The sequence below is a fragment of the Furipterus horrens genome, unplaced genomic scaffold (assembly GCF_987537825.1).
Source record: "Furipterus horrens unplaced genomic scaffold, mFurHor1.1.pri manual_scaffold_6, whole genome shotgun sequence".
Lineage (NCBI taxonomy): Eukaryota > Metazoa > Chordata > Mammalia > Chiroptera > Furipteridae > Furipterus > Furipterus horrens.
The window spans coordinates 121,840,066-121,854,248 of record NW_028327176.1 but is presented as its reverse complement, the minus strand read 5'-3'; the positions used below and the strand labels follow the sequence as shown (position 1 = coordinate 121,854,248).

Genomic DNA, 14,183 nt, shown 5'->3' with positions numbered 1-14,183 from the left:
TTGGTAAAGGAAATAGACATACAAGTCCAGGAAGCACAGAGAGTTTCAACAAGATGAACCCGAAGAGACGCACACCAAGACACATCATAATTAAAATGCAAAAGGTTAAAGACAAAGAGATTCTTAAAAGCAGCAAGACAAAAGCAGTTAGTTACCTACAATGGAGCTCCCATAAGACAGTCAGCTGATTTCTCAACAGAACTGCAGTCTTAGAGGGATTGGCAAGAAATATTCAAAATGGTGAAAAGCAAGGACCTAGAGCCAAGATTACTCTACCTAGCAAAGCTATCATTTAGAATCAAAGGACAGATAAAGAGCTTCCCAGATAAGAAAAAGCTAAATGAGTTCATCGCTACCAAACCAGTATTACATTAAATGTTAAAGTGTCTTCTTTAAGAAGAAGAGGAAAAAAAAAAGATAAAAAATATGAAAAAGAAAATAGCAATAAATACATATCCCTCAAGAATTGTATCTAAAAATCAAAGTAAACGAATATGCAGAACAGACTCACAGATATAGAGAACATTTGACAGTTGCCAGATGTGAGGGGGTTAGGGGGATGAGTGAAAAGGTGAAGGGATTAAAAAGTACAGATTGATTGTTACAGAATAGTCATGGGGATGTAAAGTATAGCATGGGGAATATAGTCAATAATATTCTAATAACTATGTATGGTATCTGATGAGTATGAGATTTATTGGGATGATCACTTAGTAAGTTATATAATGTCTAATCACTGGGGTGTACACCTGAAACTAATATAATATTGTATATCAACTGTAACTGAAAAATAAAAAGATGATTTAAAAAAAACCATGCCTCTTTAAATGAAGAATGTGGTAAAATTTGCTTTTAGAAATGGATGTGGATATAATATGCCAACTCTCTTATTTAATTCATTTGCTTTTTTTTCTTATCGATAACTCTAATCTAGCTCCTTATTAAAGAGTTTAATCACGACTAATCCTTGAAGTTGGGAAATTCAGCTTTAGTTGTAAGTTTATGAGATGTTCTCATAATGTTCACCCTTAAGACTGTGGGGAAAGGATGCAGCTGAACAGTAATATATTAACAACATGTGTTGAAAAATCAGTTCCTTGTTGACTGTATACAGAACACAAATTTTTAAAAGTTGTAATGGCACTACTTCCTCTGTGGATTATGTAGGAAATGCTTTTGTCTAAATAATCATTCCTGTGGGGAAAGCCTTCAAAATAAATCCATTTTCTGGAGAGAGACGGAGAATGAATGTGTGTGTGTGGAAGGGGGAGGAAGGAGATGGAAAGAATGAGGAGAGACAGATTATTGGAGAATACTGAGTCAGACAACCATATATGCCTAGTATAATTAAAGAACATAACCTGAAGGTAGCAACAGTATCTAATTACACAAAGTACTTTGTATGCTGCTTGTCACCACATTGTTTAAAATAAACTAATAGCGACAATGGACAGCTAATCCAAGAGTTAAGGAAAACACTGGTGGACACTAGGTTTTATTTGAGAAAAAAATGAAAACTCTAATTGTCTGGAGAGTCAGGGAAGAAATAATTATCACCCTCTCAATGAAATTATTTAGGCCTTTTGAGGCAAAGTGGGTTATTTCCCCTCAGTTGTCTTGATTTTGGCTACAAACTGCTTTGCTTCATTTCAGGTGGGAGACATCCATAAAGTGAACTCTGAATAGGGTAAAATGATAACATTCCTGGATCCCTTTTTAGGGAAGTGAATTTCAACTTGGAGCTGTTGCATATGGGATATGTGTATGGAATGTGAGCATTTTTCAAACAATAATCCCCCCAGATGCTACCCTTTTGTATTTTTTAAAAAGTTCTCTTGCTGATTCTGAACTATCTCATAGTCCAGTCATAACTTCCATTTCCTGTTAGATCCACTTTTTAGAAACTGTGAATAGATTGTTTCTAACAGATCCATTAATGTTCTAGAAGAGTCAGTTAATTTCACATAAGAATGCTTTCATCTTAATAGAACTCTTTAAAAAAAAAAAAAAATCAAGATTGGCCCAGAACCCAGAAGGACTAAGAATCTGAACAAATGCAATTTTATATGTGAATAGTAGTAAATAAATTAAGAGGAAAAATTGAATGCTGTTAGTGTGGTGGCCGGGATGGGAAGAACTGAGATGTTTTCTAATGGGTTGAGGTGTTGGGATCAGCTAACCTTGGAGGTGAGCTGATTCCTTAAAAAGAAGGCACCCCCGCCCCACCCCAACAACCCCTTGTGAAAAGTGGTAGACTTCCCAGAAAGACATTCGGGTTACTCAGCACACAAGCCACTTATTACAAGATTGCAACACTTAAGATATTAAATCCATGCCTTTAAATGTCTCCTTGGTCCAACTTCATTTTCCATGTCAAAAAAGGGTTATCTTTAAACTGATAAGTTGGTCTCAGGAAAGGGGGTCACCTTTATAATGGTGTTGGTGAGAGTTTTGTCAGGGCAATATTTTAATGTGTTAATCAGTGGTGTGTGTGTGTGTGTGTGTCCCTTCCTACTTTACCTGTGGTTAAAAGGATCTCTCAGTTCCTCTTACTGTTGATTTACATAATTAGTAAGACAGTTCCAAGAACTAGTTAAACACATTTTTTTCATGTGTCTTAGTCCTGGCAGATTCATACTATTTTAGTATATAGAATAAAACAAATGAAATATCTTGAGACATTCTTTGTGTTAGAGTTCAGGGTAGAAGTGACTCGTCTCTGGTTTTGGAGACCAGAGGGTTAACGATGCGGCAAGGCTGTCAACAACCAGGGTTTTCCTGGAGCTTTCTCCATTTCTTAATTTGAATGAATGACTTGGGTGAGAAATGCTAAGCTTTTCTTTCTTAACTTTTACTCCTTTCAAAAGCAATGTTACAGATGTTTCTTTATGGTAACCTAACTTTTACAACAGTCAGGTATATAAGCTGGTCAAGTCTGATATGACTGGGTAAGTCATCCAGCTAAAATAAAACATATCAATATAAAAAACTGTAAGTAATCTCTTACTGTGAATTTTTCCAACAGTTGTGATACACTTTTTACATAAAAACCTTTTTTATTTTTTTTTTAAATTTAAGAACATTTCTCTAAGAAAGCTTAATTGAGAAAACATTGTATTGGTAAAATGATCTGCTCCAAACAACTGCTGCTGTTTGATTCTTTTCAGATTTAAAAACCCAAGTCCTGGTATCACAATCTGTATTTAAGAGCTCCAAATAATAATTACCTCTGTGTAATGAGCAGAAGTCCTTAAAAGGGACTGCCGGTTTCCCCGCAATCTTTTACAGGGCGAGCAGAGCTATATCCACCGATAACCCAGCTGCCGAGGAACTGAGTAAAGCCGGCTCCAAACTTCTCAGCTGTTGACAGGCTTGACTTGCTGAGAACACTGGTTAAATATAGCACGCGCAAGCCAGCTCCTCAACAAAGTCATTGCTCTGACGGTGTTGTGAAGGGAGCCGAAGACGAGAAACTTAATCTCAGAACCCAACAACACCTAGCAACAGTTGAAAAAACTTTTAAACAAAAGTCTGGGTGGGAGATATACAACAGCCTCCAATTCCTGCTGATCGGGATTTCAGGGAGAAGAAGCTGCCTTCCCCTTTTCTCTACTCAGTTTCCTGCATGACTTCAGCTATTGGCTAGTCCTGGGAAAGAGAGTGGGAAAAGCTTTTTCCTCTGTATTCTTTTGGGCTGGATAGTTTTCCAGGGCTCCAGTCTCTCTTGGGCTGTGGGAAAGCCACTGGTTCTTCAAAGGATAAACTACCTGCATAAAGGACATACCCTTGGTTAAACGAGCTGCCATCAGGTAAGAGCAAAATAAATAGTTACTTACTCTTTTAAGAAATATCTGCTCTCATGAGAAGAGTTCTCTCCAGTTCTGTGCTGTCTGTTTCCTTTGATTCTTACTGTTCCACTACGTGATAACACATTTAGGAATTATGATAATCATTGTGAATTATTTTTAGAAAACCAGAAACATCATGTCTTTCTCAGAATTATAACTGATTGCTTTTTAAACACAAAGAGTATGGTGTGTTAATAATCATCAAAATGTTTCTGCCAAGGTATCATTCTTCCGCAGGTAACAGAAATATGACAAAGGACGATTTCACAGCTCCTTTCACAGTTAGGATGGCTAACCAATGGAAGGGATACTTTCCCAGGAAGCAAAATAACTCATTTATTGAAACTAGCTGAGCGACTTGTGTGGTAAATGGGAGGAAAGTCCTACATGCTGTTTGTATTGCTGTACTTTTGACTTGCTGCTATCTGCTTTTCCCTTTGCCTGATTCTCTGATTACACTGGTACACCTTGTGACAGTCTGACCTCGTTACATTATAGCCACACCAATGCTTCTAACGAGGCACAAAATATGCCTGGTATTAAATCACTACTTGTGCAGTTGTTGAATACAAACTACTCAGGAGAATATTATTTTGCATTTTAAGAAATTGGGTAATTGCTTGTATATAGATAAAACATTCTGATTTTTAAAACTAAAATTGACTTTATTCGAAAAATTTCTTAAGTTGTATGTATGCATGTATAGTGTGTTTACTATACAAATGAAAGCATCTGTTAGTATATTCTCTCCCCTTCCATGAATTGCCATATACTTTTCTCAGAATTGCTTAGACTGATAAACTTCACATTGAATCTGACAAAAATTGTCTGTATGTTGGTGATACGGTTATTGTTGACATCTGGTGTCTATAGTTGTGTTGGATTTATATAAGAAGTTTGTTCCTTTAAGTGAACGTGATAATTTGAATGAATATTCTAATATAAGGATAATATCAAAGAAAATAGAGGTGAGTCTATTTGTCAATTTAAAGAAAGAAATGTACCCAAGATCAGTTTTGAACACATTGTTTGTTGATAAATAAGAAGGTATCAACTTTTTCAGATAGTCCTATTTTAAGAAAAATTAAAGCTTATCACACACATTTAGTACCTAGTATATATTATGTTTCATAATTCTGGTCATATGATTTCTTTAAAAAGTGAATGAAGCTAATTATAGATAATGAATGTATATAAGTAATAGTGTAAAATGTACTTGGGTAACCTTGGGTAACAGAGAATGAAACTCCTGGTGCCTCAGTGGAGACAAAGTATCTTCTTTTTGAGTTTTGAAAAGTCAGAAAGAAATGCTTTACATTTTTCTTGTTTTTATCTCAGGAGGGTCACATTGTTGGCTTACAAATGTACATGTAAGGCCAAAATCTATTTTTAAAAAGAATTCTCTGATGCAAGGCAGTTTAAGATTGGGGAAGTTTCAAGTCAGTTCTTGAGATGTCATTTTATTTTATTAAAGAAAATTTTTATTGCATTTATTGGGGTGACATTGGTTAATTAAATTATATGAATTTCAGGTGTGCAATTCTATAGTACATTATCTGTATATTGTATTGTGTGTTTGTGTGTTCACCACCCCAAGTCAAGACTCCTTCCATCATCATGTATCCCCCGCTTACTGTCTTCTACCTCTCCTCCCCTCTTTTCCCTCTGGTAATCACATACTGTTGTCTGTGTGTATGAAGTATTTTTTTTGTTTGTTTGTTTGTTTGTTTGCTTAATTCCTTCACCTTTGTCACCCAGCCCCACAACCTTCTTCTCCCCTGACAGCTGTCAGTCTGTTCTCTATCTGTGAGTCTGTTTCTATTTAGTTAGTTTATTTTGTCCATTAAATTTTACATATGAGTGAAATCATATGGTACTTCTTTTTCTCTGACTGGCTAATTTCACTTGGCATAATGTTCTCCAGGTCCATCCATGCTGTCACAAAAGATAAGACCTCCTTATTTTTTATGGCCAAGTAGTATGTCCATTGTGTAAATGTACTACAGCTTTTTCATCCACTCATCTACTTATGGGCACTTGTGCTGCTTCCAAATCTTGGCTATTGTAAATAACATTGCAATGAACATAGGGGTGCATATATTCTTTGGAATTCGTGTTTTGGGTTTCTTTGGATATATTCCCAGAAATGGGATCATTGGGTCATAATGCAGTTTCATTTTTAACCTTTTGAGGTATCTACATATTGCTTTCCACAATGGCTGCACCAGTCTGCATTCCCACCAACAGCGCAAAAGGGTTCCCCTTTCTCCACATCCTCACCAACGCTTGTTTATTGATTTATTGATGATAGCCATTCTGACAGGTGTGAGGTGATATCTCATTGTGGTTTTAACTTGCATTTCTCTGATGATTAATAATGTTGAGCGTCTTTTCATATGTCTATTGGCCATTTGTATGTCCTCTTTGGAGAAGTGTCTATTCAGGTCCTTTGCCCATTTTTAAATTAGATTTTTTTTTGAAGTTGAGTTTTGTAAATTCTTTATAAATTTTTGGTATTAACCCCTTATCAGATGTATCAACTAATCTACCATTAGTTCTAAGCATGTAATTTATTTTGGAGTCCATGGGATAGTGTGTAGATAGCTGAATGCAGAATTTGGACCTGAGTGAAAGCCATGTTTCCTGATGACTGAAATTTTGAGAATTATCTTTATGCTGTAAGTCTACTCTTAAGAATCAGAAGTAGCTCATGTTATACCATGTACTTTCCTCCAGTATATAAACAATCAAATTCTCCATGACCCATAAAGATTCTGTTCTCTTATTCTCTCAAGTTCACATTTCTGTGTTATTTTGGAATCCTCCTTTTCCCCTTTACCATAAGAACTATCAGATCCATTACCATGTCTCCCACTACACTAATGCTTAGTCCCTTCATTCTCAGTCTGGAATGTAACACTAGTGCTCTCCTTCCATCTTTCATTGCCATCCAACCATCTTGCTCATGACTATGGGGTTAATTTTCCTAAAGTGTTGCTGTGCTTTTCTTTTACTCCAGTTGTCTTCTCGGACTCATTGTTGCTGCCAAACACCTAGGCTGGGTATTTTGAAAACCTTCCACCATCTGCCACGTACTTAACTTTTCTAGTCTCAGCTCCCATTATTCAACAACAAGACTCCGTCTCTTTGCTTCAGATATTTCAGATTGTGGGCCATTCTTCAAACACATATACAGTGCACATTTTCAGTGCTCTATGCCTTCCCATTTCATTCTCTGTGCCTGGAACACCTTTCATCCATTTTCCTGTAGAGACCTTGTTCACTTTTTAAAACCCAGGTCAGTGTCTCCCACTTTCACAATGATTTTCAGGACTAATGCCTTTTAGAAGCAATTTCTTCTTAGTTTAGAAAGTTGGGTGTTCTGTTAGAGTTAGGGTACTTAGCAGGGTTTGCCTCTTTAAATTCTGAACAATTTTATGAAGATGATTAGGTACAAAGTATTATCCTAAGCATCACCTGGCTTTGAAGCTTTTCAGCCCCGTGCACATTGTAGATGCTTTATTAACATTTTTGGCTCTAGATTTCTGATGATGAGTATGTAAGAAAATATAGATAAGTATAAAATCAAGAAAAGAAACTGTAATTATGGCTAATAGCTTTTTATCTAAAAAAAATTTAAAGTCTCCATGGCTTTCCTGTGCCCAGAAAAATTCCAAGTGATAGTAACTATGCTCATGTATCTGATGGCGGAGGCGATGTACCTCTGGAGAATGAAATACAAAGGGGACTATATAAGGACTATATATGTACATGCATGCTCTGTGTATGTACTTAGACCTTTAAATACTATAATGCACATACTTTTATTATCTCTTAGTACCAGATGCCATTTATAGTTACTTTTGGTATTATTCATTTCATTTATGGCTCTTTTTAAATTTTTTATTTATTTACTTCTAGAGAGAGGAGAAGGGAGGGAGAAACAGAGGGAGAGAAACAGTGATGTGAGAGAGGAACATCAAGCGATTGCCTCTCATATGCTCCCTGCCTGGGCGCTGGACTTGCAACCCAGGCGTGTGCCCTGACCAGGAATGAATCGGCGACTTTGTGACGCCCAACCACCTGAGCCACACTGGTCAGGGCGATGCCTCCTTTTCTTTGTTGGTCGTCATGGGTTAGAATCTGACCTTGAGCATTAAAATATTTAAATGTCATGTCATACTATTTTTCCCTCCTAGATATTTAAAAAAGGGACATTTCCCAGTTTTATTTTTAATCACTTATGAAACCTGTAGCCTTACTATACGAGATAAAGCATGAATAATGACATTGAAGCAATTTTTTGTGTGTCTATAAAAAGAAAAGCATTCTCTTTACATTTTAAAAGTGCCAAGGAAGTTAAAATTACTCTTCTAAATGGGTGTACAACAAGAGTCACTATGGGATTTTTCCAATGATATTTGTGAAATATTGAACATATTCCTTTTAGCAAGTGGTTTCTCTGTGGTTATAATTTTTACTTATTCCTTAGAAATAAAACTTAGTGACAAAATACACATTATAAACTAATGCTAATTGTGGTTTCTTTTTTTCGTAAGATTATTATTTCTTCACAAAACAGGTGATCTAAGAAATAGGATTTTACAGTTTGTTTAATCTACATTTTCACTAATTTGTCTCATTTTATTTTTCTACACATGTGGGTTTTAGAAAAGCAGTACCATGGGAAATGAGAGGGTAAGCTTAGACTGAGATCTGTTTCAGCAGAAATGTTTAAGACAAAAAAGATTGGTAACAGCTTATTAGAAAAATGACATTAAGACCCTGCAGCATAAGTTTGTTTATGTATTAATTATTTTTAATACATATAGCCAGTAAGATACACTTTGTTTTCTTAAATCTGAGTTGAAGATATAACAGCAAGAACATACTTACTGGAATGGAGGAGGGGGCAGGAAAGGTTAGTATAATAGGTCTGGATTCAGATTTTAGCTCACTATAACCCTGGACAAAAATTACTCTCTGTGCCTCAGTTTCCTCATCTATAAAGCAAGGGTAATAATACTATATTCCTCATAGAGTTGTTCTGAAGATTAAATGAATTAATAAAACTTATAGTTGCCTGGTTGACTTTTCAATAAATTTAAGCTATTATTGCTTTATTATCGCACTGTAAATGTAATTATCTGTTTAATTTAATCTTTGTTGCACACAAAATTCTTAGATACAGATAGTTTGAGAACTCAAGTTAATAGAAAAAGCAGAAGAATGTATTGTTTAAAGTTAGAATCCTGTTTGGGACATACTTTGCTTCTGGGTACTCTAAGCAGACATAGTTTGAATGCCAGCCAATAATTTAGTATGGGATTTACATTTCAAACCCTCCCTTATCACTCAGCAGTCTGCTGTCATATACAATCATTACTAAAAAGGCTAAGAAATCACCGACAGCATAAACTATTCTATGGTTTCTGTATTTGTACTTGGAGATAAAGTGTGTTTATACATAGTGCTTGGGTGTCTCTTTTATAGCTGACTACACTTGGTAATGTGTGGCAACAAGACTTCTTCCTCCATGGAGGAATATATTATTAAATTCATTGTTTTTTATTTCTTTCCTTAGATGTTTTGTTTTGTTATACTAACCTAGTAACATAAAAATAAAAAGACCAAGAAAGGTCATCTCACACTAGCTTCAACCATACCAAATGGAAATGCATTCTTGCTATTCATTCTTCTTAAACATGACAAAAAAGTATATTCTAAGATGAGCAAAAAAATGTTATACCATAAATATATGTATACATATTATGGGGTGATGACTATTCTGTATATTTAATTTAACATGTATATGAAACACTTATAAGCAGAGAAGTTTCTTAGTAGCTTTAGTGCCAACAAAACTTACATAGAATAGTTACTGTTTAGACCTGTCCATTTTGCTTTATTTTTCTGAATTGAAAGAATGAGTTTCTAAAAGATAAGGAGAACTGAGTTTTATAATTGTCATTCTCTAATGAAAACCTCGTTGTAGAAAGAAAGAGGAGAGAAGGAAGGAAGGAAGAAAAAGAAAGAAAATAAAGGAAAATATTTCCCTGGCTTTAAAAAATATATTTTGAAAGTTCTAGGGCAAAAATATAGGAATCTTAAGAAAATGTATTGGATTATGTTCTTTCCCCTTAATTGGTCAGGCCTACTCTTTAGCTTTCAGAGGCGGGAAAAAGCCGCAGGCAGAATACAACTTTCCCTGTGGCAGGAGCTGAGACAGTTTAATTTCAAAGGCTATGCTGTGAGTTGCGGAAGAACTGAGAATAGAGAAAGTCAAAGATGAGTTGAGCAGCTATAGTTGGCTCTTAACCAGCTGATTGCAGAATTTGAGAAAGTACCGGCAGAGAGACTAAGAAACAGGACATTAACCAGCACCCCAGTCCCTGAGAGCTTTGTTTAAGCCACAGCAGCACTGAAAAGTCAAAAGAAGGTTGGTGTTGCTTTTCCTTTTTGGGAAATGGTGTCAGTGTTAATAATATTGAGTGATTTATATGTTCCTGAGGTCTGTGAAAGACAGACTAAAAGAATTTTCGAAGTTAATGCAGAATTTATCTCATGTGATCTGACTTTGAGTCTTTAAGGTTCAGGGACTTTCTGTTTCTTTCTTGTTTAAATGATGCCATCTACCCCCTTTATCAAAACAGATGAAAATGATGATTATTGCTTCACTAGCCAAGGGCCTTATATGTCTTCACTTGAAAACAGTCTTTTTTTTCGGTCTTGCAATAATTACAACTGTAATGTTACCAAGTTACTTTGAAGAAATGTGTTAACTTCTGCTTATCTTTGTAAGGAAAGGGTGTAAGAAAGCCATAAAGTGAACATGTCAGAGTTAGTCAAATGCATTGTTTAAAAATGACTTGTTAAAGATTTAAAGCCAAAAGACAATTTGATTGAAAACAGTAGACTGCTGACATCACCAAGATAATCAAGTTATTGCCAGCTTGCTTTGTTTATCTAAAAGAGCTTTGCAAAAATAAGGTTTTCACACACACGCACACATACACATACTGTCTCATACACACATGAGTCATAGGTGACACAGTAATAGGGATAAATGGACTTCATTTTTCTTCATATCTCTTTAATATACTTACGTCTTAAGTAACTCATTTTAGGGCCTGCTTCTTTGACTGAGGTACCACAGCACAACAGGAAAGGAAGAGGCATTGCTGAGTTCATAATGCTATTTCAGTGTGGCAGCCTAAGTACATGAGGAAATGACACCATGGGCCTGTATTTGGAGCCTTGCAGTTACTGTGACGACAACACACACTAATGGAAAACAAAGATGGTCTGCTTGCCAGGGAGAGCCAGGAAGAGTTTTGCCAGCTCAGATTTTTCCTAATTATTCTGTAAGTCTTGAAATGTGACACTGGAGGTATTCAAGGCTCTTTGTGTTTCATGAACAGTTTAGTAAGTGACACATGCTTGAAGAACAGCCTGGTATTTGGAAGAGGGAGAGGCCTTGCACATGAGCTTAACTTTCACATGCTGCCTTGATAGATATCATCTTCTGGTTTGGACACCACCAAACCAACTGCTCTGGACACAGCCTGTTGTTCCTGTGGTCCTTAAGGAAGCCAGCTGCTTTGGTAGAATTCACTCCTCAGAGGCTCCTGAACTTTGAGTAACATATCCTCACCTTCTATATCCTTTTTATTCCATAGATCATTGCCCAGCATACCAATGTTCCTGCTAATGACCAGGACAACTGATTCCTGATTTTTATATAATAATATAATAGATAACATAATGATAATAATAGCTACACATAATATATACTATCTACATAATATATGTATTATGTAGTTATATGTAATTATTTAGTATATATAAATGATAGTAACGGCTAGCATATGCTGGAGATTATTCTGTACTAGGCATTGTGCCAAGCACTTTACATGGATGATTTTATTTACTTCTCATAACAAAACTATGAGACACTATTTTTATCTCTGTTTTATGGATTAGAAAAACGAGTCTTATTAATGGTTACTGCCCAATGGTAGATTTGAAATTCAGACTCAGGCAACTTGACCTTATTTAGCCCATATTTTCAACCACTTTCATGTAATATAGACAGGCATTGAAGGAAGATCTCCACCTAGATGACTGATATGTTTTAATGAAAGGCATAGAATGTGACACTGCAGGGTGCCAGCTGCCTTTACAGTATGAAGAGAGTCATTAAGAGCAAATAAAAAAGAGCTTCAGGGTCAGAAGCCAACTGGGGCTTTTCTTCAGGGTTCTGAGGTGGCACCAGAAGCTTCAGTGGCCAGTGGAGTTGGGCAACTCAGAAAGAGCAACCCCTGGGGCACTGTCTTGCAGAAGTCCTTCTTCCACAGCTATTATTGATAGAGCAATGTGGTTCTTGGTTTCCACATGGCTGAGGTGATTCCTTGGGAGAGGATGCCATGGAACATTTGAATTTATGAGCTATTAAAGCTACTGTTGTAGCCAGATCCTTTGATACCATTGGGGTTTTGATCTATTGTTGTTCCTGTTGACAACTCAGAACTACACCTTCTATTGTATAACATTTGAAATGTTCTGCAGATCTCTGCCTTGGTCATAAGCATTCAGTTTGTTAAGTAGGCTCAACAAGGTGTCCTACAAAATAGTTATTCCAGCTATTGGGAGCAATATTCCTTGAAGTAGCTTTTGATGGTATGTGTATATTGATTGGAGGAGGCAGTGAAGAAAGAGAAAAAGCTCTTATTTCATGTAAGAGCACTTATTGGCTCCCAATGACTGTTTAAGCAAACAGAGCTTGCTATAATTTAAGGAAAATTACCTGATACTTTCAGCCAGTGGTTTGTTATTGTGGAGCATTTGCATGAACTATTTTATTTGATATTTTATTTAATTATTTTTATCTTTGTTAACCAAGAGTTACCTTTAAAGAAGCCAAATGCCTGACATTTGGATAATTGGAATTTTTTAGTTTCTATGTACATGAGTGGCATTTGACTTTTGCAAATGTCCAAGTAAAAGAGCCATTTTAATGTCATTTTGATGGAGCAGATAATATTTTGCTTTTTCTTATGCCAGTGGCCATAAATACTCTGCTCTTCCAGTGCATCAGATATCTCAGGTGGTGGGATTGAATATCACAGGAAGATAAATTTTTTATGTGAAGTGGACACATAACATAATGAATCTCTAACCTCTGAGAAAATTCTGTTCTATAAATTGACAACAGTACCTTGTCACAACTATACTAGCATACCCCAATCCTCCCAACACATGTACACACTCATTACTAATCCATGCACAGGACTTATACCACTACTTCCCTGACAGGTTAAACATCTCCCTGAAGCAAATGTACTCTTTGCTCTGTGGCATAGACCTATTTAATCCAAAATAAAGGTAGTGATGTATTACATTTCATCAAGGCCCTCTGTTTCTTTTACATGATCTCTCCTGATTTTCTTAAATCAAATAATCTCTTATTTGTCCTCTCTTGTCTTTTTGTAGAAAGATGTAACAGTGCCAAAGAAGGGAAAGAATTAGTTATATCTTTTGGAGACAAAGGGCTTGACTGGTGGCTTCTGGCAGTATTTTTTTTCATCACTCAATTATTCTAAATTTCTCTTCACAACAGAACTTAGTAAAAATGTCCACATTAATCATTAGCGAATGCCTCTTAAATGGAAGATATTAACAGTTTATCATATTCATTCAAGGATTATCTAAAACGTTCTGTAAGAGCTCCTAGTTCTCTTAGCACCTCTGCACCTGGTCTAATTTCAGGGAGGAATGGCTGTTCTGAGTCTCACACTGTTGATGATGATCATACAGTTTTGGTCCTAGAGCTACTCATACCTATCAGGGAACTGAGAGGGTGGAAATCTCTGAGCTCATTTGGCACTCTCAGATCATCTAGTCTTGTGTGCATCAGATTTTCCTGGGATGCTTTAAAAATCAGATGCCTGGGCTATGCCACAGAGCTTCTGATTCAACTTGGCCTGAGTAGGTGCCCAAGTATTGGTCTATTTTAGAAGCTTTGTGTGATTTTAATGTGCATCCATGGTTGAGAATCAGTTATCTAGTGCAGTCTCATAATTTTAAAGAAGATAGTAGTAGGAGGAGAGAGTAGAAGTCACTTGGTGGAGTTACAAAGGTCTCTGAGTCTCAGGCTCTTACCCTTTCTATCACATGATCATAATAGACAACAAAGTAGGTCATATTTCATGAATGTTTTCTGTGTATTAAGTACAGACAACCCCATGAGGCAGATATTCCTATACTCTACATTTTACAGATAAGGAGGCTGAAGAAATATTCTAATCTACCACACCTCCCAAGGACAAGTAGGTG

The 14,183-nt window shown here is 36.1% G+C and overlaps 1 protein-coding gene across 2 annotated transcripts in view; it reads left to right on the top strand.

Annotated features, from left to right (window-relative positions):
• Nucleotides 1-3,257: 3,257 nt before the first annotated feature.
• FILIP1 (filamin A interacting protein 1) overlaps nt 3,258-14,183 on the top strand; it is a 208,007-nt gene continuing 197,081 nt past the window's right edge. The window contains exon 1 of one of the 2 annotated variants that reach the window (XM_090282675.1): nt 3,258-3,809. The gene's annotated coding sequence lies outside the window, so the exon portion shown is untranslated. The remainder of the gene's footprint in view (nt 3,810-14,183) is intronic. The other variant, XM_090282674.1, reaches the window with a different exon arrangement.